This window comes from Pteropus medius, unplaced genomic scaffold, assembly GCF_902729225.1.
Source record: "Pteropus medius unplaced genomic scaffold, Ma_sr-lr_union100, whole genome shotgun sequence".
NCBI lineage: Eukaryota > Metazoa > Chordata > Mammalia > Chiroptera > Pteropodidae > Pteropus > Pteropus medius.
The window spans coordinates 46,530,272-46,542,681 of record NW_024349800.1 but is presented as its reverse complement, the minus strand read 5'-3'; positions in this window follow the sequence as shown (position 1 = coordinate 46,542,681).

The following is a 12,410-nucleotide window of genomic DNA, read 5'->3' as shown; positions in this document are numbered from 1 at the left end:
CCCCAAGCCACTGCATCCACACATTTTTCTTTCTCACAAAATGAGGGACAAAGGGAGGCCAAGGCAAAGAGCTGTAGCCGCCTCTAACTCGAGTGCCCAGCCCAGCCGAGAGATCATTTCTCATCTCTGTGTCCTTCTTTGATCTAAAGGGGAAATAGGAAAGAGACAGCAGAGGGAAATGAAGCTTGTCTCTTCATTTTAGAAAAAAAGGGGTGTCTGTTAGTCCCCTCACCCACCACCACTTGGACACACACACCACCTTCCTGCCTTACCTCTCCCCGCCTCTCTTTCCTCCCTTCTCCGAGACTCCAACCCAGAGAGAGCTGTGAGGCCTGGGAACTCTGTGTTGGCATTTTCCCCTCTCCTGAGAAAGAGGAAGTGGTGCTTGAGGCTCTTCTCAGTGGCTGAGGGGACAGTGGAAGGACACTTTCTCTGGGACTGTCCCTCTGGCTCTCGCTGCCTCAGCCTCCTGACCTCTTGCAGGCTCCAGGGGTCTGGGCAGATCTCATGCCTCAGCCTTGAGAACATTTGCTATAGAAAGCAGAGGCATGTTATGGCAGAGTCTCACAGGCAGGAATCCCTAGAGACCGTTCTCTCCCGTGGCTCTCTCCCCCGACATGGCTCAGCCGGGGCCACAGAAGTCATCGGATACGAAGAGTGACATCGAGCACCACTGCCCCAGGAAAGCCTGTCCCAGCACCGAGAGCTGAATCGTAGGGTGTACAGGGGACACTGCTGGCGGTAGCAGAACCTGCGCCTCAGTTTGCAGCGTGGTGAGAGGTGGCCCTGAGCCATCTCCACTGCCTTTGTTTCAAGAGCCTACATTTATGTGTTAGTCAGAATTAGCAGAGTTATCTGGGGAGAATAGGCTTGTTTGTTTCCTCTATGAGATGTTAAATGGCCCCTGTCCATATTCGATTCTTTATTTTTTAATCTGTCTATCTATCCACTCTTTCTTTCACTCAGGAGACACTGAGATCTTCCTCCAGAAAAAACCCTAAGGTAAAGATAGAGATTCATTCACTGAGCCATTCAAAGACACTTAATAAATGCCATCTGTGTAGTAAGGACAACTCTAGGTGGACCGAATCAAGTTCCTGCCCTCGGAGAGCTCACAGCACAGTGGGGGATGGGAGATAGTGATGGAACATTGGTGAAACAGCGAGGGACCAGGACAGGTCCTAGGGTGGGGGCGTGCAGGCAAAGTAGGAGCACGTGAAAGTCAGAAATGGCTTCAAAGTGGGGAGGAGCTGGTCGGAGAAAGCCCGGGGTGAAAGTCGTGCTCTTGAACCTGAGAAACCTGAGGTCTGCCAGTTCCACTACCGTCTTCCTTTTCTAAGCCGAGGAAGACAGGGTTTTTTATAGAGAAGTAAACCCGCAGCACTGCCAGGTCACAAAATCATGACAAACAGAACCGCTGATGTATTTGAGGAAAAGCATAATTAGCATTCGGCCTCTAGAGACTGTGCTGGTTTCTTTCAGGCCATTTTCAAGTAAAAATATTATCCGTATCTTTAGAGTTGAAATTTTCATTGCCAAGAGGAGAAGAAAAATGGTAATGGAGAAACGGCAAGCCAGCCGGCTGGGGCAACGAGGGAAATGGGCGGCTATAAGGGGCAGGCTCTCCCCCCGACCTCCCACTGGGGGCAATTAGTGCTGTCCCCACATGTTGGTTCTGCCAACCTTCTGGCACAGGGAAGGACTGAAGTTTCTGCCCCTTGAAGCGAGGTGAGCTGTGTGACCTGCCTTGGCTGGTGAAATATGAGTGTAAGCAACACACCCCTTCTTTGCAGAAACAAGTGTGCCGTTTGCTGTGTTTTGCATCTCCTGCCTCGCCAGGAATGCACGTGGGAGCAAGTGTGAAGATGGATGGAGCCTTGGTCAGCCCAATCCCTCTGTCACTCTAAAATCCCTGACCAGCCTGCACTGGACAGGTGGCATTAACAAGATGGAAACCCTGGTCGTTTTAAAGTTCAGCCGCTGATAGTCGTGGGTTATTTATTAGCCAGCGTGACCTAAACTACCACGTCCAAAATACCTGGTAAGCTCTTCCACTAGTTTTGTCCGTTGAGCAAGTGTAAAGGAGAAAAAGTCTAGGAGATTTGAGTTCCCGCCTTCGTAAGAACCAAGGCCGCCTGAAGGTGAAGTCATGGGTGGTTTGCTCAAAGTCCTCAAGTGTCTGAGCCACATTCCACAATGTCCCAGACCTGGCCCTGCGACCTTTTTAAGCTGAAGAATTTTGTGCTAACGTAATCAAGCACTGATAGGACTTGTCTTCTTTCTGCAATAATATGGATACTGGGGATTGACTGGGCATTTGTCTGCCTAGACCTGAAACAGAGGGTTTACAGGTCAGAAAGAGAAAAAGTACAATTCCCAGGCTTCCTCGTAGCCAGGTTCAGCATGTGATTTCAGGTCCCGCCAACCATATGTACACACGGGAGGGTTTGCTGAAGCAGATCATGCCAGAGCGGGGCCCAGCAGTTAGCTCAGCAGCTTCCTGACTTTGCAGCTCTCTCTCTATGCTCAAGAAGCTAGAGGTCTTATTTGTGAGGTCAGTCGAAGCAGCGGCCTGGACTAGTGACAGCACTGTAAGTGACTATATGCCACCGGTATTTGCCCACCTAACCATGGTGCCTGAGCAGTTCTGAGATATGCAGGGGCCCCCAGCTGCAGCCTTGGGGAGGAGAAAGGCGTGTGTGTGTGTGTGTGTGTGTGTGTGTGTGTGTGTGTGTAGAGTATGCACTGAAGTTCTTGCTGGATAAGTGAGGAGGAGAGGGCATGGCAAGGCTTTCCACACAAAATAATGGCTAGAGGATTTTCAAAGTAATAATCCCATCTTGCGAATCCAGAGCATATGAATGTGTTCACTGAGAACACTTGACACTCTTAACGTATGGAAATGTTAGAATAGCAGTCCTTTCTCCTCCCTTAGAATTTCACGAGGGGTTGTCCCCCGTCCTGTACCCCAGAGAACTCACTGAAACATAATGACCCGAGGGCAGGTCAGCATGGAACACCATTCCACATGCCATTACGCAGAGAAGAGACTAGAAAGTACTGGGACTGGCGAATCAGGCTTCCTGAATTCCTGCATCAGGACAAGCCATGTGGCCTCTCTGTGCCTCCATTTCTTTTTCCCCTAAGTAAAGATCATTTCAATCCTTTGGAGATATTGTGAGGATATAAAGAAGTAATAGGTGCGAAAGTTCATGGATAACAATAAACACTCTGCTCAGGTGATTGGCATATGCTAGAAGAGGCACGGTTCAGGGAAGAAGTGAAAATCCCATCTAGGGGAGGAAGGGGAACTACCAAGCCCCATAAGGGCACGGAAGGAGAAGAGAACGGAAGAGGAGATGTGGAGGATCTGGGAAGAGCAGTACTTACAGCGCTTGAATTCCTGAAAGGCGCCCAGGGGCCTGGAGACTACCTGTGGGTGCTTGCAGGCCCCGGCCCACTGCGGCCCCTGCCACCTAGGTAAATGCACAGCCTTGAGTCCTTGCCTGGCCTCCCAGCCATTGTGATCTGGTGCTGACAAGTGGCTGTGAATACTCAAGATACATTCATTGGGGTGGGTGTGGGGGAGGGGGAGGGGACAGCATGACAGCATGGCTTTAATGCAGAGCACCTAAGAATTTCATAGGTAATAGCAGATCCTCCAGTATATTGAATGCACAACCCAAATGGCAAATGTTTATCTCATTCACCAAGTTTCAGAATGACGCTATTATGTAAGGTGAAATCTTTTTCTCCTTTTCTGCCAGCTGGGTCTTTTCATAGCATTTCTTAATCTTTGTTATAAGACAAGGAGCAAATGCCAGATCAGTGTAGAGAGGAGATGACTGTCATTCCATCTCAGTCTCTTCTGGGAATGCAACTGGATTTGGTTCACCTCTGAGAGAATCTCCGATTTGCCGGCGTAAATATGCCACTGGGGAAATCTGACTTCAGTCTGTGTTTCCTTCGTTACAGGCCATTTCCTCTCCTGTCTCTTTCCTGCTCTCCTTCCCACCCCCATCCCAGGATGCTAGAGGACCACTCCTCCCCTGACTAGGCATTCTGCCCTCTCCAGGTCAGTGATGTGCACACACACACACACGCACACATGCATACACACACACACACACACACACACCCCACTCCAATCATCCATGTCTGCTCCATCCCATTGACCTGGGTCTTGCTTTGGGACCATTGGCTGATATGAGGAAATAAGAGTCTGCACGTGTGACCAAGAAGTCAGATGCTGCTGCTGTGACTCTGGTCACAGGTATGAGTCTAGCAGGAGCCCAGTGGGAAAGGTTCCTATCATTCCAGCAAAGAAGAAGGTAGGAGATTCAGGGCCAAGCAGGTGTTGGGGTGCACACCCTGCAGGCACCTGCTCATACTCAGGCTTTCCCCGCCGGATCTTATCTGCTTCCCGCATGCCTTCGCAGCTTTCTTGGCAGTAAGGGGTAATTCCCCTCATTCCAGAGAAATCCTACTCTTCGGGAACATTCCATGGAATGGAAAGATATAACTCACTGCAGAGAAGTCAGCTGCTGCTTCTCACCCTGAGCAGAGTAACTGTCCAGGCCTCAGAGTAGATGTAGCCTGTCCCCTTGATACCCGGGCATGTCCAGTGGCCTCAGGAAATGAGGCCTGAGATAACGGTAGCCCTGAACTCTTCAGTGGCATTTCCTGGAACTCCTTGAAATGGAGAGAAAACAAGCAAACCAACTCTGAGCTGCAGTACTTGGCCAGACATCACTCTTCACCCCCTAGGAGTGACTGGATGTCTAGTTTGGGAAAAAAAAAGCCCCACCATATGCAACAAGGATTTCAATCAGGCTACCTTGAGTGGATAATGACAAAACTTTTCATACCAGGATTTTCCAAGACCTAATTCAAATGCTCCCCACAATTATTTACCCCAAAGACTTGAAAACCCATATCCAAAAAGATGTTTGCATACCAATGTTCATAGCAGCATTTTTCACAGTGGCCAGGACATGGAAGCAACAGAAGTGTCTTATAATAGGTGATTAGATAAAGAAGCTGTGGTATATATATGCAATGGAATATTACTCAGCCATAAGAAGAGGTGAAATACTGCCATTTGCGACAACCTGGATAGACCTCAAGATAATCATGCTAAGCGAAATAAGCCAGAATGAAAAAGTTGAAAACCACATGCTATCACTTACATGTGAGATATAAACCTAAAAGCAACAAATGAACAGGACAAACAGAGACTCAGGGACATGGACAATGGTCTAGTGGTTACCAGAGTGTAAGGGGTGTGGGCAAAGGGGGGAGGTAGAGGGGGTAAAAGGGATCAAGTATAGGGGATTAGGGGGAGGGTGAAGTGGGTAAAGGGATCAAATATATGGTAGCTGAAGGAAACTGGACTTTGGGTGGTAAACACACAATAGAATATATAGATGTCAAATTGTAATGTACACCTGAAAATTATATAATTGTATTAACCAATGTTACACCAATAAACTTGATAAAAAAAAAAACACACACACAAATGCTCCCCACAAGCGCATGTGACACTTCCACCTCCACCATCACCCCCTCCATCTGCCAGTCCCCAGAGCTTTGGATCTTCATCTGCCTGCTGCCACGGTCATTCTCATACTTGTTTAATTCCACCATCCAGATGATAAACTCCTTAAGGGTATAGAACGAGCTTAGCACAGTGCAGTGGATGCCTTCCTGTGTCACCTAGACTGTCCTTGAGTGCTTATTTCCTCAGCTGCGGGTAGTGGTACCAGCTATCTCCAGAAATTGCCCTCAGCTACAGAGATTTGCCTCCCCCAATGCCACACCCTCCTTCCAAGGCATCTGCATCCAGTGAATGGCCAAAGAGGGACTATAAGCCCTGCCCCCTTGCCCCAACCTGGAATAGTTCTGCAGGGCCATCCCAGCTTCAGAACTCCCCACGAGGTCAGCTGAGCCCTCGTGACTGCCTTGCTGCCCAACTGCTCCCTCTGCCCACTCCTGCTTCCTCCCCTTCATTTTTCCAAGTGTTAAACCCAAGAGCACTCTCTAATAAACGTCCTGCATGCTAAAAGGCATCTCGGAATCCACTTCCCGGGGAACCCAACCTGCAATAGAGGGTCCGGCAAAGAGGAGCTGCTCAACGAATGCTGGTTGGCAATTGCTCAGCAATAATCCAGTCAGAGGATGACCTAATGGGGACTAATTAGTTGAGCATACAAATAGAAGCAGTGGCCTTGCCAGTAAATAAATGCCATGTGACACCGGACCCTACTTGGCAGGGCACTTTGAATTACTATGAGAAGCTGGAGCCATGGAACACACAGGAAAAGCCCAGAACGGTTCCAGAGTTACACCTCAGGCAGCTGCGACCAGTGATGAAAAGGACCGCGGGGCTCATTCTGTGCAGAATAAGACAATTATTCAAAACACTCTTATTCTGCAATTTCTTCTCGATTTCAGTCCACTCCCTTTCTCTGTGAGTAAGCCAACCCCTCTCATTTTGGGACTTGCCACAGCTCTGAGAGAGACAGAGATCAATAGATGCGGGAGAGAACATCCTTTCCCGAGTTGCAGCTCCAGCCACAGCCCTTCAAAAACAAAGCTCGAGTGGGAAGGATGCTTCCTCAGGAAGGAAAGTGATGATGAAGGTGCTGAGCTCCAGCAGCATTCTAGAACCACTGCATAGAGACACTGAGACTTGTGTACATTTGATAGAAAGCCCTGGTGATCAGGATGAGATTGCTGTTAAATTATAGACTTGTAGGATATAAAAGAAGATCAGTGGGTGACAAAGAACTGGAGCACCGAAAGACGGTCTGGTGGGCAGCAGGATACCCACAGCTGCTTTCCACATCCAGCTGCCCCTGGACAGGTAGCAGCCACCTGGAACACCGGTGGTAGAAGGAGTCTGAGACCCAGTATGGCTTCCATGACCAGTCAGCAATGACTATGCTGGCACAGAAATGGGGACCTGTGGCACATTCATCCTAGGCTACAATGTCACCAGTTCCTCAAAAAAGAACAATTGAATTTAATATCAGAACCATATTGTATATTATAGGTGGTTTATTATATAAATAATTAATGCTATACATAGTTAATAGTTTGATAAACCATGCAGATCTTATTCTATATCTTTGAAAAGCCTGGAGAAAAAACAATTCTCTTCAGATAGTACTATTCAAAAAATATAAGCCTATACATAGTGAATTCCAAGTGGCCATTGTGGTAAGAACCTGTTGTCCAGAATTACTAAGGCCAGAATTCATAAGGCCTGTTCCTGATTGTGTCTGGCCTGGGCCAGAGAACCCTGCAGGCCTTGGAGCAGAATGGGATCTTGGAAACCATCATGTCCACCCAGCTTCACACACCCGCTGATGGAGTTCTGTCTCCTTACAACAGTCCACCCACATGTCCAGACCAATTTTTTCTGGATGCAATATCTTCCAGCAGTCATTATTTAGCTATTACAATACGTTGCCTTATAAACATGCACAGAAACTGCATCTCAAAAGAAAATAAGGTCGATATACATTTATCCAAACCCACAGAATATACAATACCAAAAGTGAACCCTAATGTAAACTATGGGCTTTGGGTGATAATAACACGTCAATGTAGGTTCCTCAACTGTAACACGTGTACCACTCTGACGCCGGATGTTGACAGTGGGGCAGTCTGTGCCAGGGTGAGAACAGGGCATATGAGAACTCTCTATACTTTCTGCCCAGTTTTGCTACGAACCTAAAACTACTCTAAAAATAGTTTCTTAATTCTAAATAAATAAATACATACATAAGTAAATAGATAAATACATCAGGGCCTTCCCTGCACGTGTGTCAGCCCAGCGTTTATGTGCAGCAATAACAGAAGTGCATTCTGGCATGAGTTCTGGGGTCAACCGGGTTGAGTTCGCTCACTCCTTCCCCATCTCACTTGGACAAAATAAAATCAGTGACTGCTGTGTGTGCTGAGGAGGTGTTGGAACTTTACATTGGAGGAATCGAGGCCTAGAAAAGAGAGATTTAAAAAGAACGATCATTCAGTTATCGGCAACGTCCTCATCTTTACATCTGCAGCCTCTCCTGGGAGCGCTTGGTCCCCCTTGTCTCCACATCCTCTTCTAGGTACCCCATGTCAGTTCTCCTGCTGAGGGCCTGCCTTCTCCCATGGCCACGCTTTGACATCATCCGGTCCCATCATTTCCCTTTGTCGTTGGTCTCATTTGATTCATGCATGGAAAAAAATAAGCCAAGATGACTTATTGTTGAAAGAAAAGGAGATAAGTCACAAGAAGGGAAAGAATTTTTTTTTTTCTTTGTGGCTCAGGAAATGCAACTCTCTAGATAAGTTTAAAAAAAGAAAAAAGAAAAAGAACTTTTAAAATGTTCTTTCAATGCAAAAATTAAATTTCCCTTGAAAACTAAATGCATCATGCATTGTTTTTTAAAATAAAAAAGGCAAATTTGGGATGGGGACAGAAATGATCGATTTCAGTCCACTCCCTTTCTCTGTGAGTATTAATTAAACAAGGCTGAAAAGTAAGATAATCCTTCCAATGCCCTTCCCCTGACTCTTCCCACTGCCCACAGAGATTTCATACAAAGTTATTCAGTTATTACAGTTTCTGGCCCTAATCCAACATTTTTGCAAAAGTATGTGTCAGGAGCACTACAGTATCCACGGGGCTTCAGCATCGTGTGAGCACAAGTGTGTGCACTTGCTATTTGTGTGCGTGTGCTTGTGTTTGTGTTGATAATTTGTTTTTTTTGTTTTTTGTTTTTTTGTCCTGTTCTCTAATAGTACAACAGTTTTGAAGAGCACCTGAGAAACTCCTTACCAGAACCTTCCTATCTTGTTTCTATCAAACATCTCCAGCTCTGGAAAGACAACACTGAAAAGTACCTCCAGCTGAGCAATTTGAAGATTCGGGACAATGTTTACATATTATTAAACGGTCACCTCTCAAGGCCACCAAGCCCATTACTATGGCCTCTGCAACATATCGCCTGGGCAGGTAATTGAACCCTTGCTTGAACCAACTCTGTAAAATACAGATAATTAAACCCGCTGTCACAGGGTTCTCATGAGAATAAAAGGAGACGACGTCTGTAATGACCTAGCACAGATGGGGTGCTCAGTCTGTAACAATTGCTCTCTCTCGCTCCCCTCTTGTGGCACTCAGGCAAAGGCACAGTTCTGCACCCTTTCCTCCTGGTGTTGACCATCAGCTTGCTCCCACAGAAGGCAACGAGAACAAGCACTCTGGAGTTGTCACCACAGCCCCCTCTTTGCAGCCCTGGTCGTAAATCCACAGTGACCTCTTCCTTTCCTGAACTTGATCGTACCCACGAATTCACCACCTAGTAACATAAGACTGAGATGCTTATTAAGAATGTCAAGTGCCATTATTTTATCTGCGAACCAGACTGTAAGCTACCAGAGGGCATACTTGAGTTTCCTTTTCCTATTGTTTCCTCCTAAACTGCCTAGACTAACCATTGGTGACCTGTTGGTATATGGTGGTGGACAAACTGGCACACGCCCAGTGAATGGAGTCCCCTGAGGTCCATAGTCTGAGAGCCTCAGCCTTGCCTTGCACAACACAGGGGGTCACACACCAGTGCTGGGAAGCCTGAGGTTCAGCCTGGCAATCAGCGGAGGCTTCTCCAGCCCTCTCACACCCAAAGCATCTGCCCCGTCTGTCCCCTGAAATTGAGGCAGGCAAATGGTGACAATGACAAATCTTAGAAAAGAAGCACATGCCTGCTGTCAACAGTTCCTCTTCAAGCCCCTTTCCCCATTGGGGCACCCCTGTGCCCACTAAACACCAGAGGCCTCATGTAACCTCAACTTTAATAACTATCACTTACTTTCAGACCAGTTGTGAAATTCGTCTCCCTGAGTACCGAAGCCTTCTATTTTACTTTCCAGAAGTTCTTGGTATTTGGGACAATATTGCCCTGTGTGGAGGACATGAAGTCATCCAGTAGGACATTTTTATTCCATGGGGTCAGCAGGCCCCACTTGGAAGCCCAAATCTCCCATGTATTGTGTGACTAAATATCACTATTTTACACCTGTAAAATAAAGTAAAAATGCTTCTATCACCAGAACTTTTATAAGAAAGTAATCGATGATTGCTAACATTTTAAAGTATTTACTGTATACCAGGTGAGGCTGCTTGCGTGCATTTCATCTGGACCCCAGAACAACCCTGTACGTAAGTGCTATTATTATGACCCTATTTGGCAGATGAGAAACTTAAAGAGTAAGACTTAGATGAGACTTGAGAGATAAAGTTACTTGCCCAAGGTTGACATCCATTAAGTGGCAGGGCTGGGATTAGCAAGAGGAAGTCTTTTCAAGGGTTATTCTTATGCATAGCTTATCTTCCCATCTCTAATTGGAGACTTTTCAAGGCTAGAGATACACCTTCTACTTGTTTTATATCCAACCATATAGCTTTTAAAAACACCACAAAATGCTTCATAAAGGAACAAAGGATTTTTTTTTTAAAAGCAGAGGTCACAAAACTCTTTAGGAAAGTAATAAGAATGAGAATATAGAAAATCTGACATTGTTTATATACCACCCCACTAGAAACCAGAAGAATAGACCAATTATTCTTCAAAGTCCTCTCTAGACTTGCGACACTGGATACTAAAAATAGCTTAAGTATTTGAGCCATTGACCTTGTTCATGTCTGAAATTTCTTGTGATCTGTCTGTTCAGTAGTTGCTGACCATCTTGCTCTAACTATATTGCCACGCTCTGCCCCCCTTAATTTCAGTGGAAAGATGAATGAGCCCGTGGTGAGTGAAAAGACTTATCAGCTGGAAGAATTTTTTCCACATTAATAATGCTTCTAGGACTTGACTAGCTGGTTCTTACCTGTCCCTACCAAGGTCTTGATGGCACTGTGAGAGCCTCATGATTAGGAATTTGACTGATTACCTGCTTGGGAGAGAAGAGGGTACAAAGTCAGGTAAGGACAGAGCCTTCTCATCCTAATGTAATGCCAAGAACTCTTCTCTTGAGTCAAAGATGGGATATTTTTAAAAACTCTGAGGAATGAATTTTTGCCTAAGATGTATCCACATTTGCCTCTATACCACTGGGTGAAAATATTCCATTTCTAGGTTGAATAGTGTGGCCTACTGTAAATTTACTTTATATAACAGCCAGACTTCAAAAATTGTGCATGCAAGCCAAGAGTGACCAACTATTTTGAAAACCTCTCTAGATGGAGCACATACACACTGGTTCTCCTTGCCTCTACTCAGTCTACCTAATGAATTGTATTACTCTACTGACTCTTGTAGGCATTTGTGCAGATAAGTGAGAGCACAGGACTAAGATGTGAGCCTTGAGGGGTATCCCAGAGAGAACAGAGAGATCACTCACTCTCTAGACCTGAGACAGAGAAGCAGCAGCTTCAGAGCTCGAAGGAGAAAATGTGACCCCAGAACCCAGTGGTTATCAAGAATGACAGCTGGTAAAGTTTGATAGAGGAAGGTTCAAGAGTCATCTGGAAGGTATAGGGATGTAATGACATGATGGACTTTACCTGGAAGTAATTTAGCAATCTGCAGATGAAAATGGATGGAATAGGAGCTCAAGGGGAAGCAGAGTTGCTTAACAAAGAGGAGTCACAGACATGTTCACAGGTCAGGAAGAACTCAGTGGAGGAAAAGATCTTCGGGGTGACCTACCATCCTGGTTTGCCCATACTTAAGAATTTCCTGGTATATGGAATGTCCAGTGCTAAAATTGGTAAAGTCCTAGGCCAACCAGGAAGAGTTAGTCATCCTACATAATGCAAAGGTGACAGTATGGAGATGGAGTAAGATAATAATGGGATCTTGGAAGAGGTAAGAAGGTTAACCTAGAAAACGAGGATGGATGCTTTCTAGACACTGATTTTTACTCTACTGAGAAGTATCTTGGTGCACAAGAACATTTGGGTTTATATATTACAGAAACACATTCTCAATTCCTCAGTGAGCTTCCCAGGGCCCAAATCTTGGTCTCTTCCTGTTATCCCTTATTTCATGCTTTCGGTTAGCTCATTCCAACTATCTAGAGCCTTCCGGTCACTGACCTTCCAGCTCTCTGTCCCCAAACTCAAGGTCAAGCTTTCACTCTGTTAGTTCTCAGCCCCTGATAAATAAAGCTCTCTGAAGAGGCCCCAGGCTGGGCCTCTGCTTTGGATTAAAATGTTCTCTCAAAAGCTGCACAGGGAGAAAGTACTCAGGCCTACAGCATGTGCACAGGCTTTGCTCGAATGTCCCACAACCTTCTCTCACTCCCATCTGGCCACATCCCCAAGGAACCCACATCCTCAAATCCCACTTTGAAATTTCATCTTACCCTGCCTCCCCCACCCTGGGTCCATTTCTTTTAACAGTGGTTTC